At 46.4% G+C, this 18,961-nt stretch overlaps 1 long non-coding RNA gene across 1 annotated transcript; it reads left to right on the top strand.

The window, feature by feature from the left end:
- The first annotated feature begins 526 nt into the window (after positions 1-526).
- Positions 527-9,880, top strand: LOC134503060 (uncharacterized). Its single transcript, XR_010068498.1, has 3 exons — positions 527-813; positions 2,048-2,130; positions 9,693-9,880. It is a non-coding gene; the product is annotated as an uncharacterized LOC134503060 (long non-coding RNA).
- Positions 9,881-18,961: the final 9,081 nt, after the last annotated feature.

The raw sequence follows: 18,961 nt of genomic DNA, 5'->3' as shown, positions 1-18,961 counted from the left end.
TCGTGAATGGGCGTGTGTATTGGGGGGGGGGCGGAGGAAGAGCGACTTCTGAACCGCAGCCTTTCAGGATCCTGCGTGATTGAAGCCCTTCCTCAGAGCAAGCCCGGGTTTGAGAGTTTTGTTGCTGCAGGGCGTCGTGATGACCCCTCCCATCTCTCCCCTTCCCCTCCTCCCAGCCCCCTTTGTGGGGCGGCCGAGGCGGCTCGGGAGATGCCAGCCGCTCCTGATCCAGGTCCTCTTGCTTCTGCTGCCCCCAGCTGGCTCTCGGCGTTCCTCCGCGAGGAGTTCACGCGGGCCTCCGTGCCGCGCGCTCCGTAGGCGACCTGGCCGTCCCTCTTGGGAGGGGGGGGTTGGGGGGAAGCGGGCTGGCAAGGGCCGGTCCCCCCCTAACGCTTGCCGTGCGCATCTCGGCCCTCGCCGCCCTCCCCGGGGGTAGCAGGGAGTTCGTGCTTTTTGGTTTTGGTTTTTTTTGTCCAGGGCTGAGCAAGGCGAAATGCTCGCCCCGCTCCGGCACTGCAGTCAGTGGCTGGAACTGGCTCTGAGAAAACGTCGCCAAGGAAAGCGGGCTGTTGCCGGAACCAATTAGGCTCTCGCCAGCAGGCAGAGTTTCAGCCCCTGTTCTTTCCGGCCTGTTCTCTCTGGCCCTTCTGTCTCTTTTTCTCCCCCCCTACCCACCCATCCACCCCCTCCCTTGGCTTCCCTCTCAAAGCCTTTTCTCTGCTCTTCCTCCCGTTCCTCCCCGCCTCCAGGATCTCAATTGCCTCTCCGCGCCTTTCCTTGTCGGAGCTTGTTTTGGGCAACGCGGAGTTATTAGTGAGTCACGCCGCGCGGAGGGGATTTTAAAGCGCGTTGGGTTGTCGCTCAGCACCTGAGCGCTGGGGGTGGGATGAAGGAGGGGCTTTGGACGGGCGGCGGGGGCTGGGGAAAGACAGGCCCTTGGCCAGGCCACCCATGGGTGGGATAGGATGGGGTGGGGTGGGTTGGATTGGCGCGGTGGGGGGGTGGGGAGTCTCTCGTTCCTGCCTCTTCGGAAGGAGCTCTTTGTCTTCTGCGAGGAAGTTCAAGGACTTCTGGGGAGTTTCCGTGCCGCCGCCGCGCCCCCCCCCCTTTTTTTTTTTTTTGTGGAAGTGCATTTGAGTGTTTGTGTCCTGTTCTTGCTCAGGAAAGCCTGCTTGGGAGGGTTCTGGCACCTGCTTGGAAGAAGATGGTTGGGGAAGGTAGAAGATTGAGAAGTTAGAAGTTCAGACCTCTTTGGTGCCCTCAAGTTGGCAGCTTCCTGTTAAGCATCGCTGCCACACTTGGTAACATAGGATTCTGGTTTGCCTGCCTTCCAGGTTTGTTGTAAAGGTGACCCTAAGACAGTGTTGCTCAACCTCAGCAACTTGAAGATGTGTGGACTTCAACTCCCACACATCTTCAAGTTGCTGAGGTTGAGCAACAGTGCCCTAAGATCTGTACAGGAAGCCCTTGCAGCCTTCTGAAAGTGACCCATAAGTGCATAGAGTGATTAGAGTCTGCCTTTGCCCCCGCATGGCCCCCTCCCGCTGTTCACTCTGAGACATGCCTTGTAACTTGAGCCTGGCTATCGTCCAGGCTTCCTGCACCACCCACCCCATCTGCGACTGAGGGCCAAAGGCCTCTTTCCATTTCCCTTGAGGTAGGGGTGTGCGTGTGTGCGCGTGCGCACCGGCTTGTCACTTTTGGCTAAAGCCACCAGCCGCTGAGTCACCGACAAAACTTTAGAGTTGTTGGAGCTTCCTGTGAGGTTGCAGGGAGGTAGGGAAGAGGACCCAGGTGGGGAGGGAGCAGAGAGGGCCATTGGGGGAGTTGGGGCAGGAAATGCGGTCGCCCGTTTTCTGAGGGTGGCACTCGGCAGATGACAGGGTGTGCTTTGCACAAGGAAGAATGCCTGAGACTCAGCCGCCTCTCTCTTTGAGTCTGACGCAGGGAGGGGGGTTCTCAGGGCCAGCCAACATCCTGTTGTCATACTGTCCTCCTTCACCTCTTCCTCCTCCTCCTCCTCCCTCCTCCTCCTTTTTAATTTTAGCTTTGCCATGCCTTGAGCTACACAGCTAAGACATTTGCAGAATCACTGAAGAAAGAGACGAGGGATTTAGGTCAAGCACTCAAGTGAGTAGAATCAGCCATCTGTGAACAATGTGAAGGCCACCCAGGGCTGAGAGAGAGGAGGGAGGTGCAATGGTTTGGGGGGAGCTGGCCTCCAGAGGTTGGGCAGCAAACTGGCTTTTAAAGAAATGCACAACAGGCATCTTCTCTCCACCTTCCCCCCTTCCTGGCAGATCTTTATCCTCCATTTCATGTATCTCCTAGAAACAAACCTGACCAAATCCTTCCTCCCCTCCCCTCCTCCTTCCCCCCCCTCCCCCCCCCAGCACACAGACTCACAGAGCTTTGTCAAATGAAGGAGAAAGCTGTGTTGGAACTGTTTAGGCAAAGATCCAAGTTCATCTTGACATCTAACAGGAAGAGGGGTGGGATGTGTATGTGTGTGCATGCGTGTGAGCACACTCATATGCACATGTTTGTGCCTAGGCGTATTTGTGTGCGGTTAGGGTGGAGTAAGGAGTAGATAAAATGATGCTTGGCCAGGGACAGAATTAAGCCTGCTGTGTGGGGTGGGGGGGCAGGCAGGGGTTGCAGGAAAAGTTCTGGAGTGCTCATGAGAAAGACAGTCTGGCTGCTGGAAGGCTTTGGTGGTGATGATGAAGCGCAGGAAAACAGCCACAGAGCTGGGCCATTGAGGGTAGGATGAGACAGGAGGGGCCCCAAGATGCTTCAGATGAAAACTGGGAAAGATTTCTTCCTTGACAATCCAGAAACAAAATGCATGCAAAAGATGGCTCAGCTGCAGCCCTTCTGCTCGTGAGTGGCTCTCGGAAAGGAAGAGCTGGTAGCTTTCTCCGGTGGTTGGAGTTGAATATAGAGTTGGATAAAGCTGCAACTACTGTGGATTTGCTGGCTGGCCTTGAGAAAGTCTCTCCTGCCCCCCACCCCCCAATTCCCTCTCAGCCTTTCTTCTGCATCTCTGCCCAGAAAGTGGTTCGTGTGGGTGGGTGGAAATTAAAAAAAAAGAAAAAAAAAGCAAAAGTTGCTTCAGTGCTGTCTTAGTTCAAAGGAGACATGTGGAAAATTCAGCCTTGTGTTGGGGATGGGAATTGGGACAGCTAAGAATGACACCGCTGCTAGGCTTATACTTGACATACGGGGCTGGTTCCCAAAACAAAATGGCCTAATGTCTTGTGGGAACCAACCAGGCTGTGTTGTCACAACACGCTGAACCACAAAGCAGACGTCCATGTTTTAGTGCAGGATGCAAATGTGGACTGAGCTTATGTAGGTAGTTGATGGTTTGGAAAGTCTTGCCAACCCATTAAATGGGGGGACGGGGGGAAATTGAGTAAAATGTGTTAATTTGAGATAAGCATCATGTGCAACACTCAGCCTTATAGTGGGAGTACCTGTCTGTCCCTCCACTTTGAGTAAGTTGCACATGAAAAATTAAGAGGATCCCCTGCTGGATCAGACGACATCTTCATGTAGCCCAGGGTTCTATTTTCCAAGCCTGGTCAGATGCCTCCAAAAAACTCACAGGCAGGTAATGAAGGCTAAAGAGCTTGTCCCTCCTCCTTGTTCTTCCACTGAGCAATCCAGATTAAAAGCCACTGATAAACATCCTTGCATGAATTTTTATAGTGCCCCCCACAAGCTATGCGAACGAGGGGCCATCTCAGTATCTTGTGGCAGCCTTCTTTAACTTATGTGTGATATAAAGAACTACTCCCTTTTCTCTGTCCTGCATCTGCTACCAATTAACCACACTAGGTGACCCTGAGTTCCAGTATCATGAGACAGGAAGGAAACATTTCTCTGCACCATGCATAATTTTATAAATCTCCACGTCTCCCCAGTCCTCCTCCTCTTTACACTACCACCACCACCACCTGGAAAACCAAGAATGTGTTACATTTTGAAGAACTGCTCAGATAGGCTGAGGTATTTTCTCTCGCATCTGAGAAGACTTGGCCTCACAACAAGCATCCATAAGGGAGATTGTACAAAATGGGAAATTAGAAAGAGGACTTCTTGAAGCTTCTTAGGACTGTTTCTTAGGGCTCCTGCTATGGTCAAAAGAAGCTCCAGATCTTTTCTAGTTCTTGTATGCAAGTTGTTACCTGTCTCCGTGGCTCAGTTTCCCCACTTGCCATTGGCATACCCATTTTGTCTGTCTTTGCTTGAGAGTGTTCACTGTTTTGTCATGGCTGAGGATGCCCCACCTCCCGCTCTGGTGCATCCACGCTTGACTGTTCATGTACTGGCAGATCTCTTGAGCATCAGGTTGGGTGTCCTTAATGCTCTTTGAGCCTGTTTGGCAAAAGTAACAGGCAAGGTAGCCACTTTGAGCAGAAGGCCTGGCCTGGCTGGGTCTTAAGAATAGTAATTGGTTTTCTTCCCAACTGGAATGGCCTGTCCATTTTTAAGAATCTCTCTTGCTTTTCAAGGGCCTTTTCTCATGGCACAAGCAGGTACGTGTATTGTGAATACATCTGCCTTTTTTTCCCTCCCATTGACGGTTACGGAATCTTGCCTTGCCAAAGAAGTTTTAAAGTAGTTCAGCATGTAGCCGTGGTGGTGGTGGTGGTGATTTGTGGTACAAGGCTCTGGGCAGTGTTTAGTAAATGTGCATGTACAGACAGTTAGAATTCCATCAACTCCATTGTAAAAAAAACTTGCCTTTGCAGAGATGGACTTCAAAATTGCCCTCTCTAGATATCAGCAACAAGAACAAGAACAACAACAGTATAATGAAGAAGTGTTGCAGGCACTAAGGGGACGAAGCTTGCTACTTCTCACTGGTGAATTAATGAGCAATATCCAATGGGTGCCCATGACAGTTGTGTAGCTGGACTTCATACGATAATAAAAAAAATGGCAACAAATGCACTAAACCTGAAAATGAAGAAATAAATGTTCCCAAGTGTTGCAATTTAGAAAGCAGGATCTTTCCAATCAATGGGAACAACCTGGGTGAGAGAAGTACGAATAAAATAGGAAACAAATCCGTGTTGTAGAAAAGCATGTCATCTAACAAAGCTTAAGAGTTTGGGTGCCTATCATCATGGGTCTGTTAACTACCTAGTAGGTTTCTTTATTGACCCTACAAATTTATTCATGCAATTCAACCCAGTTACTGAAGCAAACCATTTTCTGGATTTGCATGCTAGACTGGACCATAAACTAACCAATGGTCCAGGTTCCCACAGCACCCTAAGCCATAAAGTATTAACCAAGGTCACCATAGTGTGTGAATAGAGTTGCTGTGTTTGTAATTGAACCTGATTAAGCACATTGTGCAGAGACAACCAGGTCTGTAGGATTCCGGCACACACAGACTTTCATTTTGTTTTTGTGTCTGGAATCATGATATAATAAGCATGAAATTACACTCATGTAGGTACAATGTGTCTTATGTGGTGTGTTTAGAAGGTGTGGGAGAGAAGGAGGAAGGTGCTTGGTGTCAGGTTATTTTCAGAATTGTGAAATAGCCAAGGCCGGGAGCTCGATTTTCTTTTGACTAGAAATACATTGGAGAATATGCCATTGGCTGCTATGAGTCTATAGAAAGAGCTAATGCAGCAGGTTGTTTTATGATACACACATTGACCATTTTACTGTGAAAACCAGAAACTTTTGCTATTACAACTTGTGCAGTCTTGGGGTGTGTTTGTGTGTGTATGTATTTGGTTGCAACTGTAATTTTAAAGGTTAGGAAGCCAAGCCAAAATTGTGGTGTCTTAATATATAACTCTATCACAGTTTTAAAAGTTTGGATTTTGAAGAAAGAGCAAATTAAGATTGTAACTGTAGAAGAAAGCAGCATTGGTGGGTTGAGCTCACACAACATGTTGTTTATTCGTTTAGTCGCTTCCGACTCTTCGTGACTTCATGGACCAGCCCACGCCAGAGCTTCCTGTAGGTCGTCCACACCCCCAGCTCCCCCAGGGACGAGTCCGTCACCTCTAGAATGTCATCCATCCACCTTGCCCTTGGTCGGCCCCTCTTCCTTTTGCCTTCCACTCTCCCCAGCATCAGCATCTTCTCCAGGGTGTCCTGTCTTCTCATTATGCAGCCAAAGTATTTCAGTTTTGCCTTTAATATCATTCCCTCAAGTGAGCAGTCTGGCTTCATTTCCTGGAGGATGGACTGGTTTGATCTTCTTGCAGTCCAAGGCACTCTCAGAATTTTCCTCCAACACCAGCGTACTAAAGCCCAAATTAAGAAAACCTAACTGTAGCAGAGTGGTAGGCGGCAGTATTGCAACTGAAACTCTCCCCACGACCCGAGTTCAATCCCAGCGGAAGCTGGATTCTCGGGTAGCTGGCTCAGGTCGGCTCAGCCCTCCATCCTTCCGAGGTTGGTAAAATGCGTACCCAGCTTGCTGGGGAATGTGACGACTGGGGAAGGCAATGGCAAACCACCCTGCTATAGTCTGCCAAGAAAACATCACAAAAACAGCGTCCCCTCAAAGGGTCAGACATGACTCAGTGCTTGCACAGGGGACCTTGCACAACTGTAGCATTAGTATAACAAGCAATTTCCAAGTAAACTAGAGGGTGAGCTGATTGCCACAACAAGCTGAGATGATGGCTAGATTCCCTGAAGACACTGAACCATGACTCCCCAACACCCTCCAATCCCATATTCACCTAAATCTGGCATGTGACTGTTAATGATATTGTGGGTTTCCTGAACCTACCAGCAGAAGTGGGTCTCATCCCACCTACAGGGTTACTGCTTTTAATAGTGGCCTTACAAAGGTGTCACTGAAGAGATTCAGATCTCACCTGAAATGCAAAATATTTGTAGCCCTATCTTGAGGTGTACAATGTTTGATCATAGGACATAAAGTTGGACCAAGGTGGAACATTAATGCATTTAGTTCAGTATGACTAACGCATTAGGAAGGAGAACCCAAAAGTCCATTTTTCTTCTGCCTGAGGACGATAGCAAAGTGCACAAAGCTGCAGGAATGGAAACACCACAAGGGGGTAACCTGTCAAATGCTTTCATCATAGCACACTTCTACAGGAAAGAACCATTCTTTCACCTTAAGATGACTGGGGCTCCCCCTGTAAATTAAAAAAAAAACCAAACCACACACACACAGAGATCTTTTGTTGAATAATTATGTCCCCAATTGGATGGGGGCTCTAGCTGGCATCTCCAGAGCTTTTCCTTGCTGCCCATGGGTTGGGTTAACAAAAACTGGCAATCCTTTATTTTTTACAGTCTTTAAAAAAAAGGGGGGGGGAATAACCTTTCCTGCTTCTTTTGGATATGGAGATAAATTAGAATGTATCCTGTATGTGATGTTGCTCACCAAGATCTTGTATTTTTTCGCTTCTCACCTGGATCTTTGGCCAGGTTATTTCTTAGTAGCAGAAGCAGAAGCAGCAGCTGTGTTGAGGGTGCTGACCCAGCTTAAAGGAAATACTAGCCTTGCTAGTAATTAAGGGCAACTGCTTTGCAATTTGCCTTCTCGCTCTCTGTCTCATTTATATGCTTGCTGATGACCATAAAATGTGTCTACCTTAGTCCCATCCAGAGCTGCTGAGATTGCTACTTCCCAAATTTCCAACTAGTGTGGAAATTTGCAGAGTGGGAATTGTTGGAACTATAGTCCCACATCCAGAGGATTACAATTTCTTGTGAGTTAATCATAACTCCTAAACTTTGGCTTCTGTCATCTGCTCAATACTACAAACCAGAGTGCTTCCAATGTTCTTCCTAGTGGGATCCTCCTCCTCCTCCTCTCCCCTAAGAAATTTTTGTTTGATGTTCATGCTATTTAGAAGTTAGCTTTTGTCTACCATCTTAGGCACTTTTATTTATAGATTTTACACTGAAAAATTTAGGTATGGGGTAGCCATCGCTTTGGGTGGGTCTAAAAAATGTCGCAAAAGCGGCATCCCCCCAAAGGGTCAGACATGACTCAGTGCTTGCACAGGGGACCTTTCACCAGTTTTATTGCTAGAAATGAAGCAGTGATCTTCAAAAAGGCTACTTCGTAAGATCCTGGTATGATGCATATTCAAATGCACCTTTGATCCTGATCTTAGTTGGATCCGTGCCTTCACACTGAGAAAAGAACAAGCTATATTACTTGACTTTGCACCAATTCATAAGTGTAACTCCACCACTAGTGGTAGACAGGAATAAATCTCCTTTATTTACATGCTTCTACCCACCCCCCTGCCTCCCCAGACTTTAAAAAATACAAAGGTAGCTTCACATTGGAAGTTCTGGATAAGTTTGCTTTTTAAAAATTTCCTTTTGTCTATTTCCAGAAAGCTACATGCAGCTTTGCAAAATATCCACTAGGAGGTATTTTTTATTTAAGAAAAAATACTTATCAATGCTGTTGGCTCCTGCTTCTCTTTCTGCATGCGGTGTTGGTGTTGGTGTCGCGGGAGTGAAAACAGCCTCTTGAGCACTCTACGTATCTGGTGATTGATGGGCTGGGGGCTGGAGAAGAGGAGGATGAGGGGGTTTAGGCCACCCACATGGATCAAAGGAGCGGAGTAGAGAGCAACATAGGTGAGGATTTGTGATGGGCAGGCAATGATCATGTGTGTCCCTGGATGGGGGGAGTAATTAAATTCGCTGGGTTTGGGAGAAGAGGTAGATGTGGTGACGAAGTCTGTGTCTGGACCTGGAACCAATTGTCACACCTGGCAAGGTGATGCAGAGTCTGAGTGCCCTATCTTGCCCAGCTCAGTGCATTCCTTTCCACTGTTTAAATAATATCTAGCTTTACTAGGTAGACTTTTTTTAATGCTGAAAATTAATTTCCGGCGCTATTTTAATTTTGCTGTGTTTAATTTGATGCTTGTTTTAATTAACTGCTCAGTAAACCTTCTCCCAAGCTACTCTCAGATGCTCATGATTGCTGGAGTGATGGGCCGGAGGATGCCTGGTTTGGCTGGTTGAGGAAGGAACAGACGGACGGAGAGAAGTCTCTTTGCTTCTGGTATTCCCCTTGTGCTTCAATCCTGCCTGCACATGCGATGCACGGAAGGCCTTTTGGTGATGCCTGGAAACCTTTGGAGGATCAGGATGCGGAGATACTTAAAGGGGTGGTTCTTCCTCCCGTGTGCAGCTCCTCTCTCCAACTTCCAGGTTGCTGGCTAATTAAACTACCACCACACCTCTAAAACAAGGCCTGACATCTTTGAATCCATACAAAGCATGATGCCTCTTTTGCATGCTTTGGTGTAAAGGGGGGGGGGGAGCAAGCCCAGTATTTTCTGTTAAGCTGTGGGTTATTTTATGGTGGGGTGACTCTGAGCATTTAAAAACTCCACTGTCCTGGAGGTCAATTTAACTCAAGGACGCTCTTTCTGTGGCTGAGTGCTGCGTTTGGTCTTTGAGCGATGCACTGAAAACCACAGTCCAAAAGGGCCAGGGTTGGGGAAAATGGCTGAAGCTGGAACAAAAGCAACAGTCAGTTTGATTACTGTAGTTAAGAAGCAACTCTCAAGAGGGGACAACTCTCTGAGGCTGCACCCAATGCTTTATGGGGGTTTAAACAAACTGCAGGCTATTTATCCCTCCTTTTTATCCAATTCTCTCTTGTGTTCTAAAATTGTGGTGCTTCTTCTCCCTTACTTCAGATCTTATAGCCCAGAGTTCCTGAACCTGGTACCCACCAGATGTCCTAGAACACGCCATTCGGAACTAGGAATTTTATGGGGACTACCTTGGGAGATGCCACCTGGGAGAAAATGGTGACCATCCCATCTCACTGCCAGCCTTCCTCCATACCACTTGATCTGGGGAATAAATGAAGCCACAGCAGTTAGACGTTTGGCTACTGTGGGGGCTGACAGTACGTTCAGTGTGGTGAGGCACACTGGTATTCCCATGTTTACTGCAGCAACCTAAGCAACGTGTGATGAAGTTCACACATGTCTTGGGAGGAAGGCTTTTCTTTTGCACATATTCCCTAGGTGCAGTGATGCCAGCGAATACCACTTTTTAATAATTAAAATGTGAACTTGGGGCTGAGTTTTTCCAGCTTCTTTTTTTAAACTGAAAAACACAGTACGCTTTTTTTTTAACCACATCCTCTCTGCTTTGCCATGCTGTGCTGGTTTCTTATTAACCTCTGCACGAGTTCCCCCTTTTCTGTAAAGAAACTGCCTTACAACAGCTTGCCCATGACTTGCACATGCCATGTCAGCAAAGTATTCAGGAAATTAATGGGAAAGGAAATGGTTTATCCTTTATTTCTTAAGCAGATTTTGATTTTATTTTAGTGCGTCTGGGGCAGGGGAGAAAAGTTCAGACTAAGTGCTAACCCTGAAACCTGGGTTAAGAAAAGGCAGTGGCTGTGTATACATTATGTGCTGGTGCCTAAACAAGCCATGTTATGGCTTGGTGCAATGGCTGGACTGACCCAACATGTTAAGGCAATGGATTCCTACAAGATGATGAACCACAAACTACCCAACCCCTTTTGGGCTTAGCATCGCGTGCTGTGTAAAAACCATCTCCAGTGAGATGAGAGACCCAAATATAGTTTTTAAAATATTAGAAGCAATATGAACCATTTGCATTTATTATTTCTTGGTAGTGTGAAGAGGTCATTGCTGCCTAGTGAGGGCAGAGGGAGCTCAATTGGGATCTACTTCAGACAACCTTCCCACAGGAGTTAAGTTGTGCTGGAGCCTTGGTTTACGAGCCAGTTAATGGCCATTAATTTGCAGTGCTGGACAGCTTGATGCAGCAGGTAGATGATAGAAAGTCGTGTGTGTGTGTGTGTGTGTGTGTGTGTGTGTGTGTGTGTGTGTGTGTGTGTGAGAGAGAGAGAGAGAGAGAGAGAGAGAGAGAGAGAGAGAGAGAGAGAGAGAGAGAGAGAGAGCTTCCAGGAGAAAGAGGATTGGGAACGGGAGCTAAGAGTGGGAGAGATGGTGCTAGGAAAATTTAGAAGGGGCTGCTTGAGGAAGATGGGGAAAACTGTTTAAAAAGGCTTCAGCTTAACTTCGAGGAGCAGAGAGGCCTCTGAATTTTTACTGAGGTTTTCTGGTTAGGATAATTGATCACTGGGTGTTCTTGAAACAAAATTGAGGTAGCTTAGTTATGCTGAGAGAAGTTGAATTGGACATATATTAGCAGATCCAATTCCATGCTTCACTCTTGACCTGTTCCCTGGGTTAAAATTCTCTCTTTCTTCATCCCTGGAGGTCAGACTGGGAAAAGATGGGACCAGGCAGGCTGCACAATGCGGAGCATCGTTGAACAAATCCAGGGGGGTAGATTTGCAGCACCTTACAAGCCTCTGGAGGGGGAAAAAAACTTTGCAAGGATTCAGATCAAGGATGGATTTCAACAGGACCGTGCAAGGCCTGCCTGCCTTCTTTCCTCTTCCACACATAGGGGTCCAGCATCATTTTTGCCCCCAAACAACTGAAGGGGCTTGGATTCTCTAAATTATGACTCCCTGTATTAGCCCAATATTTAAATCTAAAATTAATCAAGGCAGTTGCAGCGCCTTACAACAGCTTGGCAAATGCAAAGCCTATTTGCTTTCCTGCTAGTTTGGTCTGCCCAGCTAGGAAATAAGTGATAATCTAGTCCTGTCCTGTGATTGCAGAGTGGAAAGGAAGAATGTTGCTGTTGACGAGGGAGTGCCAGGAAGAACCAATCTGGCCAAGGAAGAAATGGCCGAGCTTGTTTCAGCCTCCCTGCCAGAAAGATCACTGGCCTCCAAGCTGCCTTTGGCTCTGTCAATCAGCAAAAACAACAGTACTGCAGTTGTCCAAGCAGGAACTCCAGCGGGGAAGATCAGACTAGCCAGAACTGCATTTAAATGCTTGGTTATGTCTCACCTCTTTGTTCTGGATGGAGAGGACTTGTCCCTGGGCCACACCCACCCAACGCAACTTTTGCTACCCCTCATTCCTTGTACACTTCAGTCTCTTTAATCTGTAAATCTGATGGTGAGACCTGTTTTTTTTTTTTTAATTAGAGCAAGACATTTGCATGACTTATCTGCAAAATGTGTGGGACCCAGGAAGCTGATATAGCAGTGTTTCTCATCCTTACCAACTTTAAGATAGGTGGACTTCCAACTCCCAGAAGCGTGCTGGCTGGGGAATTCTGGGAGTTGAAGTCCATCCATCTAAAATTTGCCAAGGTTGAGAAACACTGTGATATAGACTGAGCCAAGTTCTTGGACCATCTAGCTCAGTATCGCCTATACCGGTGTTTTTCAAACTTGGCAACTTTAAGACGTGTGGACTTCAATATGCTGGCTGGGGAATTCTGGGAGTTGAAGTCCACACATCTTAAAGTTGCCAAGTTTGGAAAAACACTGACCTACATGGACAGGAAGTGTTTTTGTTTCCCCCAGCCCTATCTGGATATGATAAGTATGGGAACTAGCAATCTTTTGCATGCAAATCTTGTGACCAGCAACTGAGACAAAGCTCTCCACTAATATAAGAACTCAGTGGGCAAGGAACTAATACTGTCCATTGTAGATTCCAGAGAGTTTGATCTTGTCCCTGGGGTGTTTGGGGCATGCGGAATGTTGTTTTTGCAGGCCTAAACTCGATAGCTGGTAGCCCTTAATGCCTTTGCAGCATAAGAGAGATGTCTGAAGGAGGGAGGAATGTGGGCTGGGTCATGGGCTAAAAATAGATGGGAACTGAAAGGAAAGCATGATTAAAGAGGGGAAGAGTGAAAGGGGAGAAAGAGGTGATAAGGGGAATGGGCAAAGGGAACAGGTAAAACCAGGGATAAAAGCACAAAGGTGTGATTGGACATGGGTGATCTAGTATGCTTCCATACAAGAATTGTGCGCCAGTTCAAAAACTGTTGTGGATCTCCATGATTGTCCAACATTAGCTATCTTTGAGAGCTGAGGTGATTTCCTGTTTTAGCTGCAGGGTATACCTGAAACTGCAGCAAAGCTAGTTTCTGTTGTGGTTCTGTTTTGTTCTGAGGGTATGTTTTAAATGCTGCAGCTCTATGGGGCTCATTGGCAGTATATCTCCCCATGTATGAGAATGTTTGCCTCACCAGGTGATGTGCTATCAGGTCTTGCAAAAAGAATGGTGGCTTGCTGACTTTTCATCTCCCACTTGTAGGAACTGCTGGGATTTCACTGAATGTGGCTTCATGCAGACGCTATATACGTTGCCTTGCGCTCTTGGAGGAAAGGCATGATGTAAATCTAATAAATAAGTATGCAAAATCCGATAAGAATTGTGAGAGTTATGTACCATACAAACTTTATGTACATATGTTGGTACTTTTATGCACAAACTTTTAAAGCAAAAAAAAAAAAAAGCATTGACATCCAAATGCATTGTGGGGGGGGAGCCCTCATATAGAAATTAATCATCCATCATCTCAAACTTTAAAATTACTTACTTGAGAGAGTGCAAACATTACTCTGCTCCCAAGATTCTCCTTGCTGAGATCAGCTGGGAGGGAAATGATGCTGAGGCCTGCCTCAGCATTTTGGAGTTGGTATGTGTAGCAAACTGGAACTGATGGTCGTTTCATTTGATATCTCTTCTGTGGCGTGATCTAGAGGAGGTAGCGGGCTAAATTCTAGAGTCTACATTTTCTCTTCTCAATACCCCCCTTGTCTGGAAGGGTTACAACAGTGTTTCTCAACCTTGGCCACTTGTTGGCTGGGGAATTCTGGGAGTTGAAGTCCACACATTTTCAAGTGGCCAAGGTTGAGAAACAGTGGGTTACAAGGAAGGACCTTCTCCTACAGGGTATGTGAATTCAGCATTCAGACATTAAAGGCTGAATTATTTGTATAATTCCTAGTGGTTTTTGCATATTTATGTCTAATTTATATAGCTGCCCATTTCACAAATAAGCGACTCTGGGTGGCTTACAAGAAGTTAACAGTTAATAAATACCTAAAAATCATTATAGTTATTGACAATTAAAAATCAACAACTATAAAAACCGAGCTATAAAAACAAACAATGTTTATTTGTTAATTTTATAGTCTGCTTTTTCTCTATTCCGCTCCAGGTAGCATCCACAGCACGTGCATAGTATATCCAGGTATAAATCACTATAAGGCCTGTTTTAGTTCCTCAATGGAAAATTAATCTGTAGTTCTAAGAAGCCAAGAGGGACTTGGCATTGAAAACAACTTGCCAACTGACCTGGTGTGGCTGCAGAGCAGGTGATAGCAGAGGAAAGCGGATCTTCAACTAAACATTTGTTTAGGGACCATTCAAAGTTACAACGGCACTGAAAAAGTGACTTGCAACCGGTCCTCGCACTTAAGACCATTGCGGCGTTCCTGTGGTCACGTGATCAAAATTTAGGTGCTTGGCAACCGGCATGTATTTACGAAATCCCTGGGTCACCGTTTGCAACCTGCCTAGCCAGCTTCTGACAAGTGGTCATTGGGGGAAGCCAAATTCACTTAACGACTAAGTGATTCATTTAACAACCACAGCAAAAAGGTCGTAAAATCGGGTGTGACTGACTTAACGACCGCCTCACTTAGCGACAGAAGTTCAGGTCCCACTTGTGGCCATAAGTTGAGGACTACCTGTACTGAGATTTTTTTACCCCTTGAAGGTTCTGTTGAACATTTAAATTTGCCTAGTTGTGACACAGACATAAAGGGCTGGGAAGGGTTGGTCTTCTATGGCACTGTACACATTGCAGTGCGTGAAATACCTGATTAGAAAATGTTACCCTGGCCCTTGAGACTATTTTAAGTTGTGGGGGGGGCATTTCATTGTAGGAGGAGTTGCTTGGTAGACCAGTGGAGATGCACGGTTTGGGAAAAGAGGTACAGGGAGGGCCCACGGGCCGCTTTCGGGAGTAGCTGAGGTGAATGTCAGATGGCAGCTGGCAGTAATGGTCCACTCCCTGTGGAACTTGGTGCTTGTGCTCTGGTTCTGTTTGCTAGGATGCAGGTCTCCAGGATGAGGTACAGCCCTCGTCTGGGCCTTTTTTATGCTGATGGTTTCAGCGTTTCAGGCAGTTGTGAGACTTTTGCTGAGTTTCTTGGAAAATAAAAAAATGGGAATAAAGGGGAAGAGTTGGGTGATGGGATGACAGGAGAACTGAACCCCATTGTATTTCAGTCATTTGATTTAATTCAGTTCACCCAGCATTTCATTGGATTGCATACATCCATGAAAAATGATTTCCCCAGTTTCTTCCTAAAACCAAGTTTCTAGTCCCCAGGGGTGCTAGGAAGTGTTTAACAAGTGAGATCAGTGCCCATCAGCAAAGGCAACCTTTCTTACTCTTCCATAATTCTCATACACACCTATCCTATACCTTACAGCTCATTAAGTTCTTTGAACGCTATTTCCCCTTTACAGGTAGTCCTTGTTTAGCATCCACAATTGAGACTGGCAACTCAGTTGTTAACTGAAGTGGTCACTAAGTGAAACCGCGACTGCTTATGATCTTCCTTCAGCTTTCCTTTGCTTTACAGACCTGTGAAGGTTGTAAATGCAGGCATTGGTCACAAAGTTACTTTTTCATCACCATTGTAACTGTGAACAGTTGCTAAACAAGGACTACCTGTACTTTTGGAACAGCAGTGACTTGTTTTGAAGCTAGCATATCTGTACACAAACAATCCCTTTAAAAAAAACCACTGAAGTACATTGGTTAAAAGTGTTGATTCTTGAGCATTTCATATTATTACTGGCTTATGTTTTCTTGTGACGTGAACTTGCAGCATTTTAAATGTGGAATTGATTGTGTATGTGTGTGAATTTTGGTTGCAGCTTGTGATGCCCTGTATCTGCTGTTCTGAGCTAAGTGCAAAGGTTCCTGTAGATACTCTCACCCAGTGAAGGCTGTACAAACTTGTCATACAGATAACACATAAAAGTAAAGACGCCCTCAAGTCCTGATGACTGCAGGGATATGTCCATGTGTTTTCTTGGCAACAATATGAAAATATTTTGCAACTGTTTGCATCTGGGATGTGTTTTCACCTTCCAGTCTAACCTACAGCCGTGGAACTTGCAGGAGGTTCCCCATCCAAGTTCTAACCCGTCCCAGCTCTGTTTAGCTTCCAAACCTAGACAGTCGCCCAAAAGCTACCAGCTGCTAAGCTGTCAACCTGACATTTCAGCTGCAGGCAGCAGGCATGGTGACATACTTTACACCAACTTTGCTTAAGGTGGTATCATCCAGATGTTGACTTTGCTGGCTGAGAATTCTGGGAGTTTTAGCCCCTCCCCCCCCAAAGGAGGACCCAGGCTGGGCAATCCTGGCTTATGCTAAACTGAGCCTTTAAATATTTTCAGACATGGAGTGGATAAAAGTCAGCCAACTTGACTTTTTAAGGTAGGCATGAGGAAATTACAGCTTTGTGACCATTCCACATTGTTTGGGGAATAGCTTGCCTTCTGCTAAACTTGCTCCAAAATGAGGTTTCCCAAAGTTGCACTATCCAATACATTGAATGGTCTTTGTTCAATGAACGTAAAAATAAAACAACCTTGTGCAAAACCAAAACAAAATGCTTATTCTTTGTAGTAGGTGTACAGACAACCCCCCCCCCCCACCGAACCATATTGCTGGCTGGCCACCACAACTGGAGAGCACCCGCTTGGAAGAGAACCATTTTATTGTATTGTGCCTAATGGGAAGAATTATAACCACCCCAGGAAGACTGTGTGAGAGAAAGAGGGATAAATGATGGGAAATTACCCTGAATCAGTAGAGGAGCTGATTCCATGATTGATAAGTCGGGCTGCCCGAGTCACATCAGCATTTGATATCCTAATTGAAAGATTCAGCCTGTTGAAGCAAGGAGCATCAGTGAGATGCCATTTGCAAGCTCGCTAATTATCAGCATGGGGGACAGGGATCTTTTTTCCCTGGATTTTTGAATGGCGGAGGTCCCCCACCCCACCCCAGGTAGACATGATTTAGCTGCAGCCGGAATCAAAGGAGCTCTTTCCAAGCATGGGCAAAAGATTCCCTGGTTGACAGCAAGCTCGGGCTGCGTCAGAAGTACCTGAAGCTGAGCGGCTTCCATCACGGCTTGCTTTTGTCCTTGGCCTGGCTTCTGAAGCTGCGGAGGCCCGTCCTTGAAAGCACGCCTGTAACACCTGGGTGGTATTATGCCCATCCCTCATCCTGAGCTGGAGCCGTCCAGTCCCATCTGGAACATCCAGTCAGGGAAGTCCTTGGGAAGAAACCACCAGCTGGCGTGTGTCTTTTTGTGCAGACCTGTTCTGCTGAGAGCACTCGGCTCTCTGGGATAGATGTGCGTTCTCATGCAGGCGATGAGGTGGGGGCCTTTTTTTTTCTTCTTCAAGTCTGTGGTCGCCTGTCAGGATAGCGAGTTTTGCCCACCTGCACTTCATTTGGAATGCTTCCTTCTCTCCTTGCGCTTTATCTGGGAAAGGGATCTTTTGTCCGGAAAATGGGCTTATTCTCAAGCAGGAGGCAGCTGCTGAGATCTCAGTGGCTTCCCCTCGCCTTGGGTCAGGGCGTGCAGTCCAGCTGTGGACTTGGCTCTCCTTTGTTTGCCGCACACCTTTGCAGTGCATTCTGGGAAGCCCATACCGCAGTGCCAAGCTGGCTCTTGAGAACAGAGGCTCCAGATAATTTCCAAAGCAAAACGAAAGAATGTGGAACTGAATGGGTACAGGACAGCCGTGATTGCGGAGCGGAGGGGTTGGGGCCTCGGGTTCACAGCTGTGCCATGTGTACGCGCACATGCATGCACAAAGAAAACCCATTCCAGTGTGAGCTGACAAACCAGATCCCAAGCAGAATCTGCTCTAAGCAGACCCATCAAGATCTGGGAGTGCTGTGTGAATGGTGGTTCTTTATGGTTTATGTATTCGTATTTATATGCCACTTCCCCTTTCTGTAAATGCCAAAGCAGTTTATGGTGGTGCATTTTGAAAAATTAACCAATTAAAAACAATCCATTGAAAAATAGCAGTTCGATGGCTGACATTAAAAAAAAAGGCCTTTCTGAAAGACTTCTAAAACACGGCAGTGTAGCGCCCTGCTGTTCTGCAAAGAGGAGGCGAGGAGACACTCCTTATCTTTCCTAAGCACCCTTTGCAAGTGATGTCACAGACAGCAAAACTTTCCCCCAAATTCATAAATATTTTTTTTGCAGAGAGGAAACTTCAAGGTAACCTGGTGCTGTGTATTTGTGGGTATTATAAAACAACCTCCTTTTCAGCTGAAGCTGGAACAGCACAACGAATGGCTGGATTTTCTATGACAAAGACCCCAACCATTTCTTCTCCAGTTGGAGGCTGGTGTGAAATCCGATAGCTGTAGTTCAAAGCATTCCTGGGGAATTGGCGTTAAAGAGGCAGAGCAGACTGTTTTGGAGTTCAGGAGTAATTGCTACTCTTCTCTTGAACATAAACAGTTGGCTGGTGACCTGCCCCCTTTCAAATGCAGCATCATTAGAGAGAGGTGTTGGGGAATAAAGTGTGCAAAAATAAGAGGCAGTGGGTCTCAAGGGAGCTGTGCAAATCCTGAAGTAACTAAGCTAGACTTCCTTATGTGGGTGCCTTTTTTTCAATAGGTAGGGCTACATTACAGTTTGGTGTAGCGGTTAAGGCACCAGGCTAGAAACTGGGAGGCCATGAGTTCTAGTCCTGCCTTAGGCACAAAGCCAGCTCAGTGACCTTGGGCCAGTCACACACACTCAGCCTTAGGAAGGAGGCAATGGGAAACCACTTCCAAAATCTTGCCAAGAAAACTGCAGGGACTTGTCCAGGCAGTCTCTGAGAATTGGACATGATTGAATGGATTTTTTAAAAAAGGCTCTATATCCCATCATCCTCACATGAATGTAGTTCTGGGCATGGCTGCCTGTAGAAAGTCATGATAGAAAGGAGACAGAGTAAAGGAAGATGGTCCCTATTAGAACGGCTTTGTGATT

This window comes from Candoia aspera, chromosome 10, assembly GCF_035149785.1.
Source record: "Candoia aspera isolate rCanAsp1 chromosome 10, rCanAsp1.hap2, whole genome shotgun sequence".
Lineage (NCBI taxonomy): Eukaryota > Metazoa > Chordata > Lepidosauria > Squamata > Boidae > Candoia > Candoia aspera.
Note: the sequence above shows the minus strand (reverse complement) of the source record. Positions and strands in the feature narration are given on the sequence as shown.